The sequence below is a fragment of the Chaetura pelagica genome, unplaced genomic scaffold, assembly GCF_000747805.2.
Source record: "Chaetura pelagica isolate M959 unplaced genomic scaffold, ChaPel_1.0 scaffold80, whole genome shotgun sequence".
In the NCBI taxonomy this organism is placed as follows: Eukaryota; Metazoa; Chordata; class Aves; order Apodiformes; family Apodidae; genus Chaetura; species Chaetura pelagica.
The window spans coordinates 778201-804869 of NW_009951946.1; the positions used below are offsets into that span (position 1 = coordinate 778201).

At 38.9% G+C, this 26669-nt stretch overlaps 1 protein-coding gene across 1 annotated transcript in view; it reads right to left on the bottom strand.

The window, feature by feature from the left end:
* Positions 1-26669, bottom strand: part of MAP7D2 (MAP7 domain containing 2) — a 110004-nt gene that overhangs the window by 58015 nt on the left and 25320 nt on the right. The gene's annotated exons all lie outside the window — the stretch shown is intronic.

Sequence of the window (26669 nt, forward strand, 5' to 3'; positions counted from 1 at the left end):
AAATCACCCATTAGGTCTTACTCCAAAACTTCAGTTTTGGTACTGCAAGTATGCGGTTTGCTTGTTACTTTCAAAATTTTGTCCTCTTAAGATGAGGGTGGAGTTGCAGGTTCATAGAACCACAGTACAGCCTAGGCTGAAAAGGATCTCGTAAAGATCAACGTCCAGTGATGGAGGCCACCATGTCCCTTGGATGGCTATTCCAGTGATTATTGTTCTGACTTAAAAAAAAAAAAAAAATCCTTTTTGAAGATGAAACCTCTGCAGGTACAACTTTTACCTGTTACCCCTTGCCTTCTCCATGTGGTTCCTTGTGAAGAAAGAGCTTCCATCCTCTTTGTAACCACGCCTTAAGTGCTGGAATACAGTTACTTCTTTTCTCCAGGTAAAATGCCTGGTCTCCAAAAGAAAGGACAGAAAAATAAACACCAGTGTCTTCTGCTGCTGCTGCATGACCCCAAAGATTGATTCTTCCTGGCGGGGCAGAGGAAAGAGGGGAGCAAAGGGCCAGGCTCCAGCGCTGATGAAAGAGACAAAAAGGAAAGGTAGATGTTGTTCTGCTCCTGAAGCCACAGGCACAGACCTGCAGTGGAGTCCTTGAGTATTGCAAGCATGAGAGCGCAGCCTAGCTAAGCAAACTGAAATAATCTAAGGCAATTCTGCAAATTATACGAAGTCCAAACATCTCATATTTTGACACAGTCGTAATGCAACTGAAAAACACACTGTTCAATTTCTTTTAAAATCATTATTAAGGCAGGACAGACTTAAAAATCACAGCAGAAAAGCACCCTTACACTAGCTGATTAGACTAGTATTTTCATCTTTTTTTTTTTTATTTTAAAGACAGTTGCAAGCTTATAAAGCAAAATTTCCTACAGCAAGAGTCCCTTCAACTTCTCTTAGAAAAAAAAAGAGAATCAATGCAAACGAATTATATACTATTCAAATATAAATATTTCAAAGCTTGTATTTTATAGAACTTTAGGTGCTCTATGACAGGAATCTATGACAAGCAGATTTTGTACTTGATTCACTGGAAAAATAGACCTATTTTTCTTTTTGAAGCAAGTTTGTTCAGAAATATTTAATGAAAAAATTATACATCCATTCTTAATCAATATAAATATGTCAATATACAGCTTTCCATACTACTTTAATAATAAAACATTCAATAAAAATAGCCTAAATTTAGAGATGGGATATAAATCCTCTAGTGACAACCTGTTCCTCTCACCATAAGTTCAAAGAAAGCTTTCCATTAGCTTTCCTCTGATTTTTTTTTAAACTACACATCTGTCTCCTGCATCATTATTAGTGTTCTCTATGTTACCATCCCATGTTCTTCCCCATCATTCAAACTTCATTGATTGATTATCAGCTACAAAGTTAAAACTCAAGCTGATCTTAAATCATACAGAGCTTTTAGAAACCTGGCGAATTTTATACCCTAAAATTCTTGACAACATTATTTCCTATACAAAAGCTATACAGCAATATTTCAATATCACACTGCCACAAAATTTTGTTATATTTTATTCTAAAATACATGTATGCTTCCATTTTTGAACTTTCAACTTTTGTCTTAATCAAAATGCATACCAGAAGATACTTAAAAGACCTTGAGTTGATATGGCAAGTTGATTACTCTTCAATAAACTAAAGCTATTAAAAGAGAGCATTAATTCAATCTCTGCAAGATCAATTGAAATCACTTGGCAAAAGGGAATGTGGCAATCTGAAGAACAAGTGATATTTAAGTGGTCCTGCAAGCCTTGTCTTACACTTCAGATTTATATAAATGACCCTGAAAAAATTAATAGGTCATTTACAATGATTCATACAAAGCTAACTTCTACAGGAGAATCAGCGAGTAGCACTCTGTAAATATTGTCTTTCTAGGCAAGATTACATACTTTACACAGTGAGCACATAATTATTTCAATATTACTTTTCCTTCTGGCAAAGAGTTTAATTGGAAGCATTGTCTATTACACGAAGAGCCAAAGATTGGATTAGCTCTTTTTTTTTTTTCCCTCTCAGCCATTTTAGATTGATTTACAGGATTAAGAGTTAACATTAAGATTTAGAAAAATAATTTCTTAATGCATGTGTAGATAGATCTATTATCCCCACATACCTATGCATAGTAGAAGGTGGGGGGACAGAAATTGAAAAATGAAACATAGAAATGTGTTTTAGTTCTCACAAGCAGTGATGAATAGTAGTGCTGTATAAACATTTATTTTTTAAAATGCCTTGTGTTTGTTTATTCACTGAAGATCCCATGACAAGCTTATTTAACTTTCCTGCCCTTAACCCTATATCCAAGCTAGGATGCTCATCAATGTACAAGGTTATCTGAGAAATCAACAGAAACCTCACTGCCACAACCTCCACCACATGCAAGGCAGACCAGGAATGACCACCCCCAAACCTCCTTCCTGAGCACAGCAGAGCCCCAGCAGCTCTGTCCACAGGACTCGTATTTGCCAGATGGGCAGCACTGAGCATGTTATAGCCATGTTGAGGATTGTGTGGTGTAAAGAACAATAACCATGTTATGCTTCAGTGGTGGATTACGTTAGCTAGTGTTTATTTTTAGATTTTATTTCATTAAGAAAGCAAGTTGTGTTTATATACACCTGAGAAACACAGGTATATATGCAATGCTGCTGAGATGATTCTTCAGTGTGATTAGGATCATTCCCTGTTCCTACCTTAGTGCAATCTGGCTCTGGAGAGTGCCAGTGCTCTGCTGTTTCTACTAATTTTATGCAGTTTTCCTCATTCTTTTTATTAAAAAGACAAGAAATGGAGGGAGTCGTCTTTTTGCTGCCTGCCTTGAAATAAATTAAGTTCCACCTAAGAAAGCGCCCTGCCTTTGGGCCCTGCCTATGAACACATGCCAGTTCTCTAATATGCCCTCTACCTTGTCACACCCCAGCACAAATCCACGAGCTCTTCCCTCAAAACCTAACACCCCAAACAAACTACATGTGACATCTTCATTCCCACAGCCCTGTGGCTTCCAGGACAACTGCCCTGTACCCCACTGTCACATCTTCTCCTCCAGGTTGCAAACTGCCCCAGGGAGCTCCCAAGGCACTGCAAGGACTCAACTTCCCTGGCAGGGCTAGTGCCACCAGCCCCTCTCTGGTTGTCAGAGGCAGCTGACACGCTGCACAGCACTAGCTGCAAGCAAACTCAGGTGCCCACACATGCTCTTACTGCTTTGGGGAGCTTGAGAAGCCCGCTCAGACAGAAAATGCGCATCATTCCCCAGGACTATGAAGTGAAGTCTCTCCCTGGCACCCAGCCACCCCATTCAGCAGGGAAGGTGATTTGGACATTTCCATGGGCTCTGCCAGCTGCAGGAATTCCTCACCCCAACCTGCTCCAGCAGGCCCAGCACACACTGCCTGCCACACTGCAGGCATGCCCAGCCCAGAGCAGCTCCAGGCCACACAAGAGAAACTTTAAATATGGGCTTTCCTTCCAAAAATCACCCATTAGGTCTTACTCCAAAACTTCAGTTTTGGTACTGCAAGTATGCGGTTTGCTTGTTACTTTCAAAATTTTGTCCTCTTAAGATGAGGGTGGAGTTGCAGGTTCATAGAACCACAGTACAGCCTAGGCTGAAAAGGATCTCGTAAAGATCAACGTCCAGTGATGGAGGCCACCATGTCCCTTGGATGGCTATTCCAGTGATTATTGTTCTGACTGAAAAAAAAAAAAAAAAAATCCTTTTTGAAGATGAACCTCTGCAGGTACAACTTGTACCTGTTACCCCTTGCCTTCTCCATGTGGTTCCTTGTGAAGAAAGAGCTTCCATCCTCTTTGTAACCACGCCTTATGTGCTGGAATACAGTTACTTCTTTTCTCCAGGTAAAATGCCTGGTCTCCAAAAGAAAGGACAGAAAAATAAACACCAGTGTCTTCTGCTGCTGCTGCATGACCCCAAAGATTGATTCTTCCTGGCGGGGCAGAGGAAAGAGGGGAGCAAAGGGCCAGGCTCCAGCGCTGATGAAAGAGACAAAAAGGAAAGGTAGATGTTGTTCTGCTCCTGAAGCCACAGGCACAGACCTGCAGTGGAGTCCTTGAGTATTCCAAGCATGAGAGCGCAGCCTAGCTAAGCAAACTGAAATAATCTAAGGCAATTCTGCAAATTATAAGAAGTCCAAACATCTCATATTTTGACACAGTCGTAATGCAACTGAAAAACACACTGTTCAATTTCTTTTAAAATCATTATTAAGGCAGGACAGACTTAAAAATCACAGCAGAAAAGCACCCTTACACTAGCTGATTAGACTAGTATTTTCATCTTTTTTTTTTTTATTTTAAAGACAGTTGCAAGCTTATAAAGCAAAATTTCCTACAGCAAGAGTCCCTTCAACTTCTATTAGAAAAAAAAAAGAGAATCAACGCAAACGAATTATATACTATTCAAATATAAATATTTCAAAGCTTGTATTTTATAGAACTTTAGGTGCTCTATGACAGGAATCTATGACAAGCAGATTTTGTACTTGATTCACTGGAAAAATAGACCTATTTTTCTTTTTGAAGCAAGTTTGTTCAGAAATATTTAATGAAAAAATTATACATCCATTCTTAATCAATATAAATATGTCAATATACAGCTTTCCATACTACTTTAATAATAAAACATTCAATAAAAATAGCCTAAATTTAGAGATGGGATATAAATCCTCTAGTGACAACCTGTTCCTCTCACCATAAGTTCAAAGAAAGCTTTCCATTAGCTTTCCTCTGATTTTTTTTTAAACTACACATCTGTCTCCTGCATCATTATTAGTGTTCTCTATGTTACCATCCCATGTTCTTCCCCATCATTCAAACTTCATTGATTGATTATCAGCTACAAAGTTAAAACTCAAGCTGATCTTAAATCATACAGAGCTTTTAGAAACCTGGCGAATTTTATACCCTAAAATTCTTGACAACATTATTTCCTATACAAAAGCTATACAGCAATATTTCAATATCACACTGCCACAAAATTTTGTTATATTTTATTCTAAAATACATGTATGCTTCCATTTTTGAACTTTCAACTTTTGTCTTAATCAAAATGCATACCAGAAGATACTTAAAAGACCTTGAGTTGATATGGCAAGTTGATTACTCTTCAATAAACTAAAGCTATTAAAAGAGAGCATTAATTCAATCTCTGCAAGATCAATTGAAATCACTTGGCAAAAGGGAATGTGGCAATCTGAAGAACAAGTGATATTTAAGTGGTCCTGCAAGCCTTGTCTTACACTTCAGATTTATATAAATGACTACTTAGGGCTCAAGAAATGCATAAAAATGAAGTTAAAAAAAAAAATTAAACCAATGTCAGTACAGAAAAACTGCCTTAAAGCAGAGTCTGAATGTTGGTTTTTGCAAAGTACTACTGATTAGTTTTCAAACTTAACACAGACACATACCTAACATGAAATAGAAGCTATCTGAGTAAGTATTTGGCAAATGTGAATATCCTTCCAGTGACCTGACCCAAATTTAACAACATCTGTAGGTTTTTATCTCAAAAGCTTCAAGGGTGCGAGTATGTGTTTAAGCCCTTCCACAGTGACACCTCTGATACACAGAGATGATGTACTGGGCATCCATTTTGTTATGACTAAGGCTGGCTTAACTTGTGGCATTACTCAGAATTCTAACTCCACCCGTTTTTTTATTTTCCATGAGAGGCAGAAAGGCACAGATGACAGACTTTTTTTTTTTAAAGTGCAATAACTATAACCTCATCTTCAATTGGATCCTTCCAAGTTTGCTCACCACCTCCACTGACAGAAGACGTCTCAGCTTGTTTCTACTTAGAAAATCAGCAATTCCAATGCATTTTTTTTTGTGTGAAGTCTTCAGTGCATTTCCTTTAATAGAAAAATACCTGATAACAATTTCTAGTGTAAATGGAGAATAAGACATCATTCAAAAACTCTTGAACAATAAAAAAACAGTGAGTTTGTAACTAAGAAATACTGGAAAATCAACTCCCTTTCTCATCCTTGACTAGAGCTGTTTTGTCTCTGAACCTCCTTTAAGGAACATTCTTGCCTTTTTCACCCCACACATACTTGTTTGCAAAGACATGATTCTGTAAAGCTACCATTTCTGAGTCCTTGGACAACTTTCTGTTTTAAAGCTTTAAAGACCTATTTGCCACCTTTTAAACAATAATTTCTTATCATATTACACAGATAAAAGAACTACAGCTCCTGTTTGACACACCACTTTTTCAAGTATCTCTTTGGGTCCCACATCCACTTCAATGCAATGCTCAAAAACTGAGGGTGTCAGGCTTACATGAGTACAAAAGCTTTGTAAAAGCTCCAGTAAAACTTCCCACTGCTAAATGAGAGCAGGAGAGGGGAATGGCTTGGGGTCCTCACAGCCAGGCTGCAGGCACCGCAGGCTCACTTGTCAGCTGTGAGAATTGAGCTAGAAGAACAATTTAGGAAGCTTATTACTGGTTCAGTGAGCAAAAGTAGTTAACACACTCATAGCAGAGTCCCAAGTTACATGCCGATTAAAATCACAGGCTCACTGAAAGCAATAGGAAGGAACACGGTCAACTTTGCAGATCTGCCCCCTCTTTATCAATAAGAGCAGACCAAAATTAAGAAAAAACACCAAATAAATCACAACAGAGTCCATACAGTCACTAGTCTTGCAGCCATCACTTCCACATTTCCTGAACACAAAGCATACACTGTTTTTACTTGGATATCTTAATGTAGCTGATTTGGGGTAAGCCTGTACAGTCCTGTAAAGAAAATCACCTATTTGCTAAGAAGTGCCTTCATAGCACCAAGCAGCCAATTTCTGAATAAATTCCCTTCTGCAGTGAGCAGTCCTAGGCTCTCACCTATTATACATAATTGTAGTAGCATCCAAATGATCTCTGCTGCTTCTACACTACAGTAGTTCCAAATTCAGTACAAAAATAACAGTCTAACATACTCAGGGCATTATTTTCCTATGGTGACAAGGTAATAAAAATCAAGCACATTTAAGTAGCGATAGTCAGCATAGCTACATATCTGGTTAGAACCACAGCAGGGTTAGAAGTAACTGTATTGCTTTCATTTCAAGCCAGGGGGAGAGGAACTGGGCCAGCTTACAGCAGCTGAGCAAAATGGTATTTTTGATAACTGCCTTCTGGTGCTCAGAAACTAATTTCTGTACAAAAATACACATTTTTTTGCAAATGTAAGGGATCTTCATAACTCTGTATATATGCCTCAGTCAGTAGGCTTGAAGAAATGCAGGTCATTCCTATTTGTTTCACAAGGTGTGGGATACTGATTTGGGCAACAGAGGCTTGCCTCAGACTTAGTAATTATTAAAATCTATTAAAAGGTTGGTCAAATTATGCAATTAAAAAAAACCACACAAAATATCAACAATAAAAACTTCATGAAGTGTCCTCCAATTCTTCCATTATTCATTAAACCAGAAATAAGCAGCTTGACATAAGGCACACAAGCTGTTAGGAAAAACATTTATTTAGAAATTACAAATGACACTCCTACTCAGTATAAAAGCTTTTCCTGGGAAGTAAATTAATTTAAAAGTTATTATAATTTAAAAGACATTATCATACTAAGATATAATTATGGGATTCTATCTGCAACCTGAAGTATCACAGTTGTTTTTAGACTTCAATAGCAAAAAGTCCACATTAATCGGTACATTGTAGACTCTCCAAGATTTGCTTCTGGGAATGAGGGGGAGGGGTCCTATAGATCACAATGTTTTAAACCTGCAATGGATCAAGGCACATAGTTATCCCCAACATGGTCAGGAAGGCTTTGTGTAGGTGCACATTCATGACCACCTGCAAAGCTATGATGCAAAGAGGACTGGCTTGCTGTCTGTGACAGCCTGAAATACCTCTAGATTGCTGCAGCAATGCTCACATTAAGAGTGTCCTTGTGAAATACATTTAGAATAATTTACCTGTTCAGTATAGTCTATCAGCAGTATGCAGCTACACTGCAAGACTGCTTGGCACCCCAGAAGTAAAGAACAGAACAAAAGAGACATCACAGTCTCTATGGACAAAGTCCATGTATCTAAAAGCCCTATGATTTAGTATTTCATTATCAAGGTGATGAGTGCCCTATAGATATCTGATGTAGATTACCCACCCAGCAAGCCTGCCACGCACTCAGCATGCTATTTGAGAATTCTGGAATTTTTTTTCTACTTACTTTTTAAGATTTACCAAGAAAAAATTCATCCTACACACTACACCAAAATATCTTGAAGTAGAAATATTTAGCCTCGTGAACAGAATTACTAAATCATGTGTGTGGATTGGTAGACACAATCCAGGAACTCCAGAGTACGCCTAATGAAACCAGCTCAAACCTACAAGCAGCAGATCCTTTTTGGGGATTTCTGTTTTACACCTGCATGCAGACAAAGCAGATCACTCCCCTTCTCTGCCTACCCTGCAAAGGCAGCTGTACACTGACTTGGCAAGGCAGAGAGGAGCAAGAGGGCCACCCCATGCAGCTGGAGTGGAAGCAAAATGAAGGAATGCTTTAGAGGGAGGACACCCCGAGCAGCACACCCAGCCCCACAGCACTTCTGCACCATCGCTCTCCCATGCCATGACTGGCAAATCTAATGTAGGGTTTTGACAGATTACAGCTGAAGCAGGCAGCTGTGTCTGACACGTGGGAGGGAGGTGACAGCACAGCTCTTCAAAGCTAAAAGGAGGGTGTTGAGTTACTAAATTAGGGAATTCCACACCTAAGCCACAGAGCTCGATGGGCCTGATTTAGGATTTTATTTAATACTTGAACTTGTTCAAAACACAATATTATGCCTGAGCATGACAATGAGCTTCTTTCAAATTATTAAAATCTGTTGTGGTATTTCATCTTTACCAACCTAAATGTTTACACTTGCCTAAGAATACAATTGGGTAAACAAAGACCAAGGACTCAGATGGATCTACAAGGCAATGAGGAGGGGCTTTTGTTTGAGGCAACAGAGATGCAATTTTTTTTACACATTGACCTTATTTGTAAAGATAATGTTAGTGATGTGATGTTTGAGAACACTGAGGACCACAACAGCAAAGCATACAGATGCATCCCCTATGGTCTGCATACAAAAAAACCAGACCAAGCTAAATATTTTGGCATATAGAACCTAGAGAAGAAAGAACATCACTTCAATAGTCTCCAGAGGCAAAATAAGCTTTTAAAAAGAAAAACAGAAGCAAGTAGCATATGTGGGAAGACAAAGTGAAGGCATTATGAAGATTTAACTACATGCTCTTAAGATTCCAGTTTCTATTCTCTGCAATTGCTCAAGCCCTAGTTCAGAACACCTTACAAAGCCAGTCAATCTTATAGAGTAATACAGTGAAAAATCCCTTAATGTGCACATCCCAGAGCCCTAGAGGGGTTCAGAACACTGTGCCCCTTCTTAAAGGATAAAAACTTTAGTTCTCTGATATTGCTGTACTTTTATGTCTGTTAACAGTAATTCTTTGGTACATCAAAAAAGAAAAGCTCAAGATATAGTCTACAGCATCATAAAATAAGCCAGATTTTTAACAGACAGAGCAGACTGTACAGCTCTAGACTAAGGTTAGTCAAAACAAGTATAAGCTTGAGAACAAGCCAAGCTCAAGAAACCACGGCTAAGCATAAGGCTTTCTCAGGGTTGTGCAGCAAGACAAATGGGATACATCACAAGGAGTGTGAAGTGCCATTGTCTGGAATTTGTCAAAGCAGGGAAGGGATTCCCCTTCCTACTTGTCTTGCCTGAAGGAGCAGCATTCACAAAAGCAGCAAAAAAATGCACTCAGGGATGTCAGCATTTTAGACCATTTTCCAATGCCGTGTAGCTGACAGAAGAATTAGAACCTAACTTCTGTACATCGTGAGGATGCTTGAAGGAAAAACAAGATGTCCATCTAACAGGCACACAAGAATGAGATTTCACTAAGAAATTGCTTCACCAAACACAGTTCAGAATTTTAAGAGAGTGAATAGATTTGCACAACAGCATGCTTTGATTTGAATTTGAAACCAACAGAGCCCAGTGTGGATGAGACAAGCATGGATTGTCATTCTTTGCAGAGACCAGTTCTGGACTGTTATGATATAGTACAACAGCACAGAGAGGAGATAAAAATGTGGTTATTTTGAAGATGTAAAACCAGCAAATACAACACTGATTGCATTCCTGAAGGTCACAACTTATGAACCTAGAGATAGAACTAGAAAAAGCATCCTGGGCCATATATGTAAATTCACATGCAGGAAACAGACGTGGGGGGAAAAAAAAAATAAAAAATAAAAAAAATCAGGAATGCAAAATGAAAATATTTGGTGGTGATAAGTCTTTAATACTCCACTTACCTTTGAACTTGGCAAGAACTGGCCCATTTACAATAAAAAACATTATTTTTGAACCCCATCAGAAACACAGTTTGCCTTGATTTATAAAGCAAACACAGTATGAATAAATAGCTTTCTAAACGAAAGATGCCAAGAACTCTGACTTGTCTTTGAGTGCCGAGTTTTGTTGTGTTCATACCACTACACAACTGCATGCAACAAGGCTAACTGACAATTACATGCTTCTCTGCTCAAGAGAGTCAGATAACTTCTGTTTTAGAAACAGCATTACTATAGATGGTTTGAGAGAGACTATTAATAAGAACATCATCATCATCTTAAAAATCAGACAATGTCCTAGCTTCTGGAAGAAATGAAGTTGTTCATATTCTTATCTTGATTAAACTTCAGAAGTCCCTTTGAACATAAACCCATACGAAAGAAATTATTTTGCTATGGAGGATTACAATTATATCTGATTAAAACAGAAAATACTGAATAAGGAAAAAAAGAACAGTCTCTATATAATTACATCTTCATTCTCAAAAATTACTCCTAGCTTTAAGAGAGAATTGCAAAATCTCTGCAAGTCTATACTATGGTTATACACTTATGAAATAGGATGATAATTTGACACTAGGAAAAAAGCACAAAATGCACAGCAGACGTAGATTTTACAACAGACAGTAGGAGCAGGAAAGCAGGAGGCTCCACAGACTGCTAAGTATGTGGCCATCAAGTTATAACTGGAAATAAGCTTATGTTACTAGTATGCACATACTAAGCAATGGAAACACGTACCCAATACCCAAGCCCTGTAAGTAGAATCAATACAGCAGGTTAAGTTTTAGTCTTCATTAAATATACCTATATCATTTACTAATCCAGCAACACATTATCATATTCTTTTCCCCAAACTCTTCTCATCACTAGCTGCAATTTAGCACTAAAAAATACCCTACATGGATCAAGTTGTATAATCAAAACAAAATTAAAATCAAAAGCCTGAAACTTGATGATTTTTAGAATTTATTTTTTTTTTCCAGCCTAGTCTCACATGCTTTGCTGAATGACAGGCTTCACAGGAATCCATGTGTACATGTTTACCTCACACAGACATGTCTAAAACTGGGATGGGCAACTCTCATGATAGCGCCCATCCCACATGTCCAATTACTATATTGCCAAAAGCTAGAACACCACAAACACTATTTGCTTAAGTAGCACGTGTTGTAACCACAGCAGTCAAAGGTTATAGTGACGTACGGTACATATAGAGCAGTAATACTTTTATGATTAAAAAAGTGTCTATGTCAGAACCAGAAAAGCAAGTAACAAATGTGGTAAATTTATTCAGGACATATCCATACATCTGTTAAAAGCATCCCATGAAAATTTGCCTGCCTTCTTAAATAAAGAAATTATTGAAATTGAATGATTGCCAGCAAGCAACACACTGGTGCCAAACAAACAGCCTCCTGGCCATACGCTGCCCCATCATATCAGTCAGAAGCAGCTTTCCCTAGCCTAGATGGGGCATCTCAAGTCACACACCAGGGCAAGCCATCAGCATACTCAGAAAAACAGCAGCTCAAACAAGCTGCTGCCACTGGAGAAGTCTCACTGACGACATTTTTGTGAGTTAGTGAAAGGCTTCAAAGAAGAAAGGCCGTAGCTGAGCTGAGGCTCCCTTAATTACTGGCCAGTAGCAGCTCCTACAGAGGGGAAAAATGTCAGAGCAGATTGACAATTAACCTATGCAACATGAATTACAAACCCAACTTGCAAACAGCACCCAGCTTCCTGCCCATGGGCACACTGGCAGCAGGTTCAACCTAGTGTATGTGAAGGGCCCTAACCAGCCCTCCTGCACCTCTTGAGCACACCCAAAAACCTGACCAGCAAGGATTAAAGTGACAGCTACAGCTGTCAGCATCTCATGGTGGTGGCTCACAAATTGTTTTCTCAAAGAGCACTCCATCAGGACAGCTATAGCATCTCCAAGGTACCAAGGAGGGCAAGATTCGTCCAAACCTCAGCTGCCTGAGTAAACAGTCAGACACCTCTGAGCTACGAGCTCTCAGCTTCCTTCTCACCTGCTTTCTGAATACTTCTCAGCAGGTGAGTACTTCTGTGACCCATCACCTCCTGAGGGAGGAGTTTAGAACTGCCTATTCCACTCCTCCTGAAGCGAGCCCAAGACAATCAGTGTAGACAGATGTCAGACAAATTCATGCAGAGCACCTAATTGTGCACCATAATGCAATTTGTGCACTCCCCTGCCAGAGTGGCATAAGCATGCATACGGGCAAGGGGGTGGATTTCCCACAGGTATTTTCAAAATAACACATCTTCAATTGCCTACTTGCTAACAGCTGAAAAATGACAAACTTTTTTTGGGGGAACAAAAAAAAATTTAAAAAAAAAAAATCAAAACTCTACATTTTTATTGATGGCAAAGGAATAACACTAGGCAGCAGAACATAAATGCCTCCAGGGAAGGGACATTTAAAGATGAGTTTCCAGCTAAAGATCAAAGGCTTCTAAAAGAACACACTAAAATAAGGCTAACAGATTAGACTAACCTAAAGCTCCTATTTTTCAGTGCCATTATAAATGATATATCCTGCATCATCAGCCTCTCAGTTCCAAAGGCACTCCTTCACTGCCAGAGGAATGGACCTTGAGGGAATGAAAAGACAGAACAGCAAAGCTTTAAGAAGAACAGAAGTACCACCAGCTAAAAGGCACCTTAGCAAAGGAAATAAAATATTAGGCACTTAATTTCATAATTATCTCCTTTGACTGCTAAAGAGATGAAACATAGCCTCAAAACCCATTTCATTGAAACTGAAATTTAAGCAGAATGCCTAAAATAGATTAAGAAAACCTAGTTTCTAATGTAACACTGAAAAATCTGCACTTGACAACACCATCATCTTCACCTGTGACAAACCAGCTCACTAGCAGCTGCCATTTCCCAGAAAAATGTACTTGCAACACACTAACATAGTAATAGTACCAGCTTTCCAATATATATTTTCAGGCTCAGCACTTGCTCAAGCAGAATGCTCAAAGCAGCATGAAATAGACAGTCCTCACGCCCTGTTAACCTCAGGGATAAGAGATAAACGCAAGGAGAGCTTGGAGTTTTCATAGTTTAATGAAAGCACAGCAAGAGCAATGCTTGAAAAAGGTCACTAGGAAACATCAGCAGTGTGGTAATGCTAACATAAAATGCTCGACCTTTATTTAATCATAATCCCATTATCCTTCTTCCCATCACGATACATCCCACTGAACCAAAGGGACATATGCAATTTTCTTCCTGTGACTAGGTGTAAAAGAATTATAAGGAAAGTACAAGTAAATACAGGACACTTCCAAAGAATTTTATGTATACATATGCACAAAAACTGTGTAAATTAAGTTTACTACCAGAGGATGAAAAATAACAAGCAGTAAGAATAAAGAAACAACCTTATTGAGTTGCATTTTTCTTACTGTTTACATGCAGGATGAATTTTTTTTTATCAACACATCTAGTAGATGTTCTAATATACAGCCTCATTGATTTTTATTTTTTTTTCCAGGATCTTCGAACAGGAGCAGGATGCTCCTTTTAAAAAAATATTTCATAAAAGCAGAGATTTGACTAAAGATAAAAATCAATATGCAAAAACCTTATGTTTACATATTTGTAATTATGTAATACAACTATGAGGAAAATCAGTGAGTCGCTCTCAATTACTTTTCTTCACAGAATAAGAATATATATAGACCCTTTTTATTCTTTAATTAATGTATGTCATTCTTTATTAAGTATGGTTTTGCTCAATTTTAGCAAAGTGTCTGGAATACAAAATCCCTCCTGTAAAAGAAATATTAAAAGTAATACCTTTTGATGAGTAACTCATCAGAAACAGCAGACACAGCTGGAGAAAAAAGCAATTTCAGACGGAGAGAATTCCCACATTCTGCACTATTCAGAGTTAAATATGTCCACACGCAGATGCTTCTAGTATTGTTTTCTCCACTCTATGCAGACACTTGCACACCATCTTCATATAAAACAGTAGGAAGCAAGATGTATTAAAAACAAAAGAACCTGCAAAAACTATAGTTGAGAGTGGATTCTGCACCAGGTGTTTTGTCACTCATGGATATTAAAAACAGGGAACAGGAAGCCCTCTTCTCATCATCTTGTCTTTGGCCTTTACTTTACACTTGTCAAGTAAAGTAACAAGTATTGATGAAAACTAATTTCCTCAAGATTTTCCCATGCAAACTACAGCTCTTGATAATAGAAAAATTCAGTCCTTCTGACCACAGAAGAGAGAAATGTCTGAGGAAAGAAAACAAATGTATTTATCTCTCCAAATGACCAACATATACCTGTTTTATTCAATAAATTTTATCAGCCTTTTAAAAGCATTTAAGAATGTCAGTACCAAAAGGAAAATCTGGTTTTGCAGCAGTTGAGGAAATGAGAGAGAATTGATACAGAAATGGCACAGAAGTGAGATTAAATCTGAGAAATTCAAGTTGTAGTTCCATGCTTCACCCATAATACCACAGTATCTTAAAAAGTAACTCTCACACACATATATACTCTTAATCCTGTTGCAAGAAACATGCTAGATAATGTACTACAAAATGTTAACAGATTCACTGCTTGTTTATACCTTCATAAATTTTCAAAGCTTTGATACTAAAATGATGAGTCTCATGATGGCTTTTAAGTCACTATCTCCAAAACAAAACCAAAACAACACACCCATCTGCTTTCCAATGTCTTCTCCCCCCACCACTTCTTTTTTCCCCCAAGCGATTTGAAAAGCTCTATATCCTTCTAGGGGATCAAGTCACGGTCACTGATCAGCAAATAAATCTTCCTTGCAAAACTCAAACCTCACTAAGTAAGCTAAGTAGAAAGGGGAACATCAGAACAAATGTCATGAGTTAGTGACTTCAACTAATAATGTGGGGTTTTTTTAAAGTAGAGTACTCAACCTAAGGAAAAAAAAAAAATCAAAATCAATGCATTGTGAGAAGGCTTAAGGAAAACAATACTACCTGCCCATTACTGGTAACATACACGTAACTACAGTCATGTCTTGGTAACACCAACTGCACAAAAGTACATGCTACGTGTAAGTAAGTATTCCTATTTCTGTAGCTCCCCCACAACAAAAGGTAGGTCAGCTCCCTACCATTTTCTCCACTCTGACACTTGTTCAGAGAACAGGCAGCTGCACAGAAGAATCACTGAATAATTTGCCAGAACTTGCCCATGTATATTTGAAGCAGCAATTTTGTTGGCTTCTTTTCAGAAGAAAGCTCCTACAGAAACATGAAGAGCAAATAGATTCCTTCCTTACCCACTGGCATCAAAGCTGTCAACACTGTGCATGAGACCTTAACCACGGTTCATGTTGGTCATCATGTAAGACCTCCCATAGAGTAGTGTTAAGACAGGCATAAAAAGATGACAACTAATATTTTGCACAAAATATTTCAAATACAGAAGCTTTTGAAATGGAAAGCCTTCCATGTTTGCAACAAGTTGAGGTTAACCACACACTGCTTCACAGCTGCTTATACTGCCTCCCCAACAAAAGGCCCATCTGCAACACATGTGGATGGCTCCCTATCCTGGCTTTGAACTGTGGACACCCACCTCCTCACCTCCCTGAAATCAAGATGTGTATTTGCTGTGGTTAAAATGTCTTCCCTTATCACCTTCCCATAGCAATAAGGACCCCAAGGGAGGTCACCACCTTCAGTTTTATGTTCCTGCTAGGGATTATCAAAAAATGTACCATTTCGTATTCATTACTTCCCACTCTTCCTAAAATAAAGTGGACTGTTAGCACTATCCCTGCCTTTGTGTAGGCTACCCCCTGCCTCCACACACACATGCTTTTGCAAACCTCTCCTCCCCACACACACTGTCTACTACTTTGACTCTTTCAAATAAAACTACTACACTCGTTTTAGCTACCTATATTTTAAAGGTGAGACACAAAAGTAGTATGGGAAGCCTTCACCTTTCTCAATAGCTTACCATATCCATTTGAAATAACTTTCTATCTCCTATACGTGTACACAAAAACCCTCACTCCTTCTGTCTACAATTTGCTGTTCTGCCAATCATTTAAAAAAGCACATGGCCTAATGCTACAAGAAAATTGTTAAAAGAGCTGCTACTTCTCTATATTTTGCTGGCAATCCATGCAGAAGATGAAAATATACACTATTTGCAAAGGCAAAAATCTTTTAAGGATATTTACCACACCCACCCCCCTTTATTTCCAATGTCCTGAACTTTTTGTCAAGGAGAATAAACCAAGGCTAAATATCAAGAATAGTTTTATAATGATTTTGAAAGCTCTTTAATCTGAAACTAAGCAGTTTTAAGTGGCCTCATGTATTCTCACATCTTCAAATGCTCTGAAAAAAAATTGCCCTTGGGCATGTAAGACTTTGACCGTGGGTTCTAGTTAAGATTCCTGATGAGAAGCACAGATCAGTAAAGTAAGACAAAAGGGTGTTTTTCCAGATAACTACTGCATATCCCTAACTATCTTAATAACTTAAAACCTGAAACACTGAAGGACAGCACATATGTACTAGGAAGAGATCTGATATTTGGTGATGATGTAGGTGGTGGCATCAGGATCTCTTCTACTCTTTTCTAACCCTAAAACACTTCATAAAAAAACATACAATAAAACAGCAAAGCTGCTACTGCTTTAATGATACGATACATTTGACACTGTTAAATTCTTTTCTACTAAAGAAATGGTAGAAGTCCTATGCTAGCAAAGTCCCTAGGTGCATAGCCCATGCAGGAAGAGCCACAGCAACATGCTTCCCTACTGCAGTTTAGCTCCAGATGTGCCCACAGTCTGGTGCCATAAATCCCACCGCATTCAGAAAAAAAATCCAACACTTGCTAAGAGCTTTATGCTGACATTTTTACTTCTTCCAGGCAGCCAGTAAGCTCACATCTGACATTGTTCCTTGACAAAGGAAGCTCTCAAAGCAAGGAAAGTGAAGACTGTACCACTTTTGTCATGGAAGCTAACCAGTAGTGTCATTTATCTCTTCATTAACGATACAACAGAAATAGGTGAAAAACCTATGTAACAAATTACAGTAAATAAAACAAGTGCCTTGTACTGACTTGATTTATAAATTGATGCATATTTAGCAATTACTGCAAGAAAGGGTATTTTAAAAATACACTATCTGCAGCACTGACAACAAGAAATCTGAAAACTGCACACAACAATGCTACATGTCAGTGATCCTCTCGGTTTAGTTGCTTTTAAAAATCAGGAAAGTATGCATTCTGGCAATATACTGGCAAGAAAGGCATGTCAAAAAAGTGGTTGATTTTTAAATTTATTTTTTTTTTACAACAGTTTTGTTTTCCTTTGCTAATCTGGAATCCCACACTATAACTTCTGTTAATAAGACTATTCAGGGCCACACTAGGGGAAAAGTGAACAAAAGCTGCAGTAGTTTTGGACATGAGCACAAACACCATCAATGGTAATACCAGAACAGTTGCTTATTCCACACTTTGTTCTATGTCCCAAGAGATCTGTCCTAACTTCATCTAGTCACTATGTCTGTAAATATAATAGCAACATTCACCCTGCAAATCCAGAAACCATACTGAAATGTTTTTCAAAGTCAATTAGACATCTGAACCTTTATTCCCTCCCTCTTGACTAAGGCTTATCTAGAATCCACACTGATCAAACAGAACCATCCTGAGCAGTGGCTGAGCAGTGCAGCACACCTATAGCCAAGTAAAAGATCACAGGTGCTGTGTGTCCCTGTGTGACAACATCCCATGCCTCTGTAAGAAGCACGAACTCGCTGCTGCCAAGGGAGCCTCAAGGCTCCTGCATCCACTTCTCGTGTTCTGTTCTCTTCTCCACCATGTGTCCTGAACCAGGATGTAGCTGTTCCTTCTCCAGATTGATGGGCAAGTAAGCTTGCTTGTTTGGACTGCAATTGGTTGATCTAATAAAAGAGGTTGTGTGTCCACAAACTGTGCCTCACTGGAAAGATACATTCATCTGATGTAGAATTCTTAGCAGAAGGCAGCAAGTAATGAGCTCTTTGCCAGGACTGATAAGACACTAACTGTGGCTAAGTCAAAGTTCAGGACACACCTGCACAAGAAAAGGCTTTTGTTTGATAGTGGCAACAAAAAGTAGTTCTGCTGAATGCAGAACTCCAAATCACCACAAACCCAGGCTGAAAGTCAGCACTTGAACAGAAATCCTGCACTATTCCAGAATTTTATCTCACACATAAATACAAAACAAAAGATAAAGAGTCAGGTCTCAAAAAACCTGTTTACCTACAGCAAGTGAAAGGTTGAGTTGGCTTAAGAAACAGAAGCCAGCAAATATTTTAGAAGGGAAAAAGAGGACTCAAAGAGTTGCAGTAAAAGTCACAGCCTCTCCTGTGCATGTAAAAGGAAGCTTGGGAAAAGAAAGAGCAGGTCTATGCATAAACAAGCACAGGATGGCCTTCCTCTCTGCCTGAATTGACAGCAGGAAGAGGAATGGATTCACCCAGGGCAGCAGACAATGGGACAAAAGTACTAACTATAGCACCTTCCATACCTCACAAAGAAGGGTTAATGCTACCAACAACAACAAAAAAATCCAATTTATCACTAGTAAATTCAGCATCCAAACTTCTTACATGAGAACAAAAGTTGTATTTGAAATTAATTTCACCCAAACAAGCAAACATTTTTGTATTGCTTCTGTCCATAGCCAAGAGAGAAATATTTTTGTCTTTGCTTTTAGTACCTTTTCACTGATGCACTGAACACTTCTGAACCAAAAGGAGAGAGTCAGCTACCACCAGATGAAGAGATTCTCGTGCCTGATTAAACATTTGAAGACTCAGAGGAAGATTACTTCACTGTAGCATGCTTGGGTTAAAGCCAGAACCAGGAGCCAAATTCTGCACCACCTTATTAAAGTAGTGCTAGCTGATGCACACTAAAAAAGGTTTTCTCTATTCAAATCTGACACCAGCCTTTAAAAGCTTGTGTAAACCACACCAAACTAAAATCCCTAAGACCCCAAACTGTATACTTAATGATTGTCACTCAAGCTCTACCTACAAATAAATATATTTATTATTTTGCATCTGCCAGACAATGCTGAAACCACCTTTTTACTGAATGACACTTGTGAAAACAAACTAGATTTTCTCTAGCAAGGCATGAAGTGATGGACTAGACTGTATAGCTGGAAACAAGAAGGGGGGGTTGGGCTGAATGAATTCAATTCTAGATGGAGTTAAGGCTAGCTTTTAGCTTCTGAACAGTTATTCCATTTTACTTTTAACAGTTTTCTTAGGACTTTTCAGCTGTCCAGTTTTATGAAGGACTGCACAATATAATAATCCTAAAATGCTGCTTCTCAGAATCAGCTCCAGCAGCTCTCAGCCATTGGGACTCAAGGTCAGAATACAAAAAATTACATTTTCCAAGCACTACCTTATACCACAAGAGTTTTGACCAGAGTTTCCCAAGATGTGCATCGCTAGGAGTTATCAGGATTCATTTCAGTGCAAAACAGCCATTAGAAAATGATCTTGAGGACTTCTTCCCAGCTACTTCTGAGTTTGTAACTTAAGGAAGTATATCCTATTGCAACATGTGTTAAATTCCTGCTGTGAAGATTAGGAAAATGTTTCTCAGCCTGTTTGTTTTTTTTGTTACCTTTGATTTTCAAAGAGCTTTTTGATATGGTGATTCTCCATTTCTGAACAGCAACGCCTGAAGCAGAGGTTAAGAAGCATGGAATGTATTTTCATTTCCTTTCCACCTTTTCCCTCTTCCCCATCTCCTTGCCTTCCCTGCAGCTGCGAGAAAATAAAATTAAGAAGTACTTCAGCCCTCTGGGCTACCACTGCAGAAGACAGGTGGGATGGTGAGAGGTCAATTCCTGACAGAGCCCATCAGATGGGTCCAGCCTCCTTCCTGGCCTCATACTTTTCTCACCCTCCACTCCCAAAGCCAGGTAGAGCAGGGTGAACTCTGCTGAAGCACAAGAATGAATTGCTGCATTTAATGCAATTGTGAAGCTGAAGCAAGAAGCAGGCTGGAGCTAGGGCGTATGCGTATATATGATGGAAGATGCATCCAAGTCTTCTGGATACATCTCTATCTCCTGGAACCATAATTTGTGGGACACTACTGTGATCTTACATCCTACCCTCAATGCCTTCTTCCAGCCATCAAGGAAGACAGAGCAGTGAAGGAGATATTGTTACTCTGACCAAAGTGACCATCCTTATGACCTGGTTGGCAGAGAAAGAAGAAAACACCATTAGAAAGAAAAATAAAAAGCCATCCTACAAAAATTCAAGAGTTAACCTAATAGGATGTCAGTTTATCAATAGCACAGGTGTATTATCCGCAGCAAGTAAGCAAGAGAACATTTATTTATTGTCAGGGTTCTGCCTCAATAGAGAACTCAGTAGTCTTCCAGGAGATTACTGTGCTATTTTAAACACCTTTTGAGTTGTTACATTGCCTGTAAGCTTGTTGGTATGCTTTAGGGAGCATGCATAACACGGAACCTTGGTTGCATGAAGACTTCCTTTATGGTCTTCAGTTTGTCTTCAAGCATTACAAACAGACCAGTCATGACAAAAATTGGATTTGAAAGTAGATGTGCTTCTACTGTGTAACACGAATTTCCATTCCATTTATACATCACTTGGGCAACTTCATCACAGATATAGTAAGATTCAAAGACAGGCTACCCTTTTTTTTTTTTAAGACACCCTTTGACAACATGAGACTTAAAGGAAGACTGGATACACTCTTTGACTATGGTATAAGAACAGAGATTACAACCTCAGAGGAAAAAAACAAAACAAAGCAACAAACCCAAAACAGGGAAGACATACTTCAAGGGTGGGAGGAAATATGCAAAACTACCCTTAGACTATAAAAAAACAAACTGCCTCAAATAACTTGTGAAGTTATTTCTGTTTCAGATTTTTGTTCTGTAACTTGATAATTCCACAAAAATCCAACTTTTCTGCAGACTACTTTATCCTGACCTCTCCCCTATGCATCACTCAAACATTTTCATTCAGTGCCATAACCCAGCCTGAAAGAGCCATGAAACATCCTGGAGCACAACCCTGCAATCCAGCATCCTCATGCAGAACCTCATCAAAAAGACATTTATGCCAAAAGAAGGTCACCCATTTATTTCATTGCACCGTTAAACCACTTCCTATGTTGAAAATTGCCTTGTTTACTTATAAGCACAGCACTTAGCACTAGTAAACTCGGGAAACATAATGGAAATACCTACATCTATTAATAGACCATTAAGCATGTGGAGAAAAGATGCCCTGTGGCTGAAGTGCAGTACTGAAAATTAAGAAACTAAGGATAAATGTAAAGCCATACACCCTCCTCCCTTTAGGAAAGGGGAAGGACATCCAGCCCATCCATAATGTATTTTGAAAGCCATAATTGGCTTACCTTTCATTAGCATTTTAACAGCCCCAACAACATTCTTCCAGTCCTCTCCTTGTTTCAGAGTGGGTCTGTACACACACGCAGATGCCGCATTCAACATAAATGAGGGAATGAAGACAACTGGCAAGAGCAGGTGAGTCACCAGCAACAGAAAGACAGTGCTTCCCAAAGCAGATCCAACACCAATGACAAAAGTTTATCTTCAGCTGGCAACTCTATCAGGCTATCCCACTGCAAGCACCTTATCCCATGTCACTGCAGCAAGTCCATCTGTACAGCTGATTCAGATTAGTTGATACCACCCCTTCGAGGGGAGATAAATTAGAAACCCTGATTTAAAACATGTAAAAAATCACAGTTACAATGTGTGGATAAAGACTGCAACATTGTCTTATTTTCCCTTCTGCAGTTTGCCACATGGCCACCTTAGCAGCATAAGAAAATATTTTTGCTTCATATGATTGGAGTTTTTTAAAATGTGGTTTATTTCAATTACACTATAATTACACATTTGAGGTTTATTCTAACTAAATAATAAAGGCTGGTTTATTCAGGTTGGAGTATTCTTCAAACTACCACTGATTAACTGCTTAGGTGAAAAAGTAGCAGCGCTCTCCGAGGCTGGGCAGGGGAAGACCCCTTCTGCACTCCTGTTATAGTTAACAAATTCAGGCATGCCACACCGCCTCAGGAACATTTAGTATCTTTCTTTTTTGATGAAAGCCACATTAAGAATTTCAGTAATTCACCACACCTACAACCGAAATGAGTTGCAAGGTAGAAATATTTGCATGAATGTTTTGCTGAAATAAAGAAGAGCTCCGCTACCTTATGCTTGGCATGAGACAAGTAATTCATATGGATTGAACCAAGCAAGGCATACTTCCAGATCTTACCTAATGCATTCTCCAGCATCTGGCATTACATAAGGCAAAACAACCAGATACACTAGTGTTACTACTATTTTCTTAAAGATTTTGAGTTACAGGAAGAAAAGAAAGAAGAAAAAGAAAACTAAGATGTGAGCAACAAGCATTTTAATATATTAATTCATTACACCTTCAGAAAAAGCCTGAAATGTTTATGTATTATGTATGTACATATACAGAACACAAAATTCAAAAGCAGAAGTAATTCTATATTAACATTTTTATTACTATTTAACTGCAACAAGAAGCACTTTGCTAAGATCCTTACGACATTCAAACCTGCAGAAAGTGCTGGGTGCTAGTGTTGTAGATTCTTGGCAGTTTCGTGATAGAAATGAAAACAAGAAAAAATGTGTATTATTTGAATGACAGACGCAAATGCGTTACTGTATTTTAAATAGCATAATAATATTTAGTTGCTTTATTTTTTCTCATTTTAATTGTTATATAGATTTATACTATCTCACTTTCCTCTTATCTTTACACCCTCACGTATCACCATCATTCATCATTTTGGAGATAAAACACAGTGAAAAGTATTTCTAAATACCTTATCTAAAGTCAGCCCAGGGTAATATGATGCTGTAAAATAACTCTGTGATTAGCAAAGTTTTGAAGTGACCTTTTTTTCACCAATTAGATAGGCTGACCATTAAATTATTTAAGTGGCAATAATTCACTGAGTGGGCTTTTTGAACACAAGTATATTGGGAAAACTAACAAGTACCATGTTCTTAAACACACTATTCCAACTGTAGGAAATACACAGGTACATCAAGCTGTGATGGAAATACCAAACACAAATCAATTACAGCAAAATAAATCAAAAATAAAACAGACTTAAAACAGAAATTATCTAAATGCCATAAATCATGCAGGTTACAAAAAAAATCTGTTGCAGCACTGAAAGAATTTTGCTTTTGATTACTCCCATAACCTTTGCTGAGTTACAGCATTGCTAGTCCTTTCATTATTTAATTGTATTATGCAGATTTTCCCTCTCAGCCAGTAGGAGAGATTCACAGGAAAGCTAAATTTGGGGGTGTAACACAAGTGCATTTAACATTCTTACTGACCCAAGTCACTGCACCACAGTACACAGAGAGCCGAGTATAACCCGTCACACATCACCTGAAAGGTAACTCTATCAAACAGGACCTAGAAGACACACAAACCTCACAAAGTCTGAGAGTTATCAAGCTGAGAAAAACTGTGAGAGCCAATTAAAGAGAAAGATGGAAACAGGGAAGAGAAAACTGGAGCTGGTTGTTACTCAATGCAATTAGCATTCCCATAATATGCCTTTGCCTCCTGATCAGCTGTATCTCTCCCCAACTTCTATGGTCCAGTTATTTATACAAATTCTATGCAAACAAGACTTGAAAAACCAAAACAACACACAAGTGGATACAGCACTTAAACTGAGAATAACTGCTTCCAGGATCTGCTCAACAGCTTGAGCTTGTTGTAACTGAAGGGTTGAACACTGAACTGGCTGTCAGAGAACTGGGGCGCAAACCAGATTTCAAGAGGAGTGGCCAAGAAAAGCGTAACAGAAAAGCCAAACAAGCTACTCAGCAATACTGACACTGGGACCTCCTGGCAGAGCTGAAACAGACAAGATTTTTCAGACATTCGCCTTCCCTAACGTGTACATTTCAAGAGATGCACCTTCCTTTTATTTCTGCAATCTTGGATTTCAAAGCCAAGACTGCACTTTTCTCCACTGCAATTTAATGAAACTTAGTTGCAAAGGAATCTGACTTTTTTTTTTTTTTAAAGGACAGAGGCAAATCCTATCAAGTGTTACAGTATTTTAAATAGTAAAACAATAACCTTGAGAGGATGTAGTGTATCAAACTGCTCTGAACTAAAACCAATAACATCACATGAAAAGCAGCAAATCTAATTGACCTTGGGGATTAACAACCTTGAATGTCCATATATGAGATAATTTAATATGGTACAAAAAGAAGTGTAAATATACTTCCTTTAAATTATTTTGGCTGGTAACAAATCAGTTGGAAAAGCACTGCTATCCAAAAAGAAAGAAAGAAAAAACCCAAAACCCTGCGTCCAGAATTTCTAAGGAAATACATTAATTCCTTTCACAAACTATTTATGATATCCAGTCTAACCTGGCATAACACATAATTTATTCTTAAATTCTTATAGACAGTTGGTCAAACCTAAAAGAAAAAAAAAAAAAAAATTAGTTCTGAAAATCAAAGTGCTCAGTATTTCAACTCTCAGAACATCTGGTAAGCAATTTTCCCTGGGCAGACAATGAGAAGACAAGAGGTTCGATACTGAGCAGCTTGTCCTTGAAATGCTATTTAGTCATTAAAGCTACTAGGAACGGCAGCAGCAAAAACGCCTACATTTTGGTCACCTAACACTCTCCCTGACAAAAAGATTCCTGCAATGTCTTCTCAGGCTGCAGCATCCCTATTGTTTGACACATGCCTTTGATTTTTGGCAAAGGGATACACTTGAGCTCTGCAAGTATTATGTATTTGTGCCACAGAATTCTGCTCCTTGCAGAATTACAAACCATTGAACAGTAGTCTCATCCCTAGTAGCCAAGAGATGCAAATACCTGTCCTTACTGCAGGCTTGTTTGCTACCACTTGATCTGGGCAGAAGGTCTGAAGTGACTGACACACTAAATCTGGCACCTCACTTTCACTGCCATCCTAGCAATACCCTCAGCATCGGAGGACTCCAGAGATCAAACCTTAGATGCTGCCAGAGAACTACAAAGTTTGGGAAGGGGGACAGTGACTGCAGCTTCTCACTGGGGCAGCATCCCTTCTGCTGGCAACACTGCACCTTACTTTGGAACACGAAGGTAAGATTCTTCCTGTTTCTATGAACAGGATGAGGACTCCAGGACCAAAACATACATGCAGGCCCATTAATTAAGAGAGCATCATTTCCACAGCCATGTTAATGATTTGCTTTAGTTGTGATTACTAAAAATTTGGTAAGTGGGGTCCCAGGCAAAAAAATAATCTCATTCTTTGCTGCAACAGATCCAAATCCCATCCTCACTGCTGTCTGTAAAACACACCACACATACAGACAATCTCTTCTACCAGATTGTATATCATCTTCTAGCAGCCAACTGAAATAAAACAACAGATTTGACTGAGACTACTCTACACTGCTCCACTTGAGCACTGGTGTTCAAATGTCGAGGACTGACCACAGTCGATTACATCTGCAAGACATGAAAATAATGGAGACCCCAGACCTAGAGGTGCTTATCTGCTCAACCACAACAGCTTACAGTGGGAGCCCTGACTGCTGAGCTCAGGAGCAGGGCGAGGAACAGCAAACACAGGCGTTCCCACCTCCTTCCTTGGCTCCCTCCCCACGCAGCGTTACCTCAAAGAAGTCAAAGACTTGGATTCATCTTCCCACCCCATGAATTTGGGGTAATAATACCTCCTTATCTCCCAAAGCAATTGTAAAGCTACTTTTAGAAACTGCAGTGGCTTAGGACAAGAGGAAGATTAATTCCCTCTCACGCCCCAGGTTTTGATGGTTTGCCATCCACCAAGCAAAGGCATCGGATCAGATAAACGGGGCAAAAGTATAACGAGCAGCTGCCAAACTCCTTAATCACCTCACACGTAGACCCGGGGAGAGGTCATGCGAAGGCAGCACAGCCAGACCCACCCTAACACCCGCCCGTCGGGCCAGGAACCAAGGTCACGACCACCAGCGTGGGCCCCCGGCACCTCCCGGCGCTGGGCAGGGAATCCCGCCCCGCTGCCCGCACCGCTG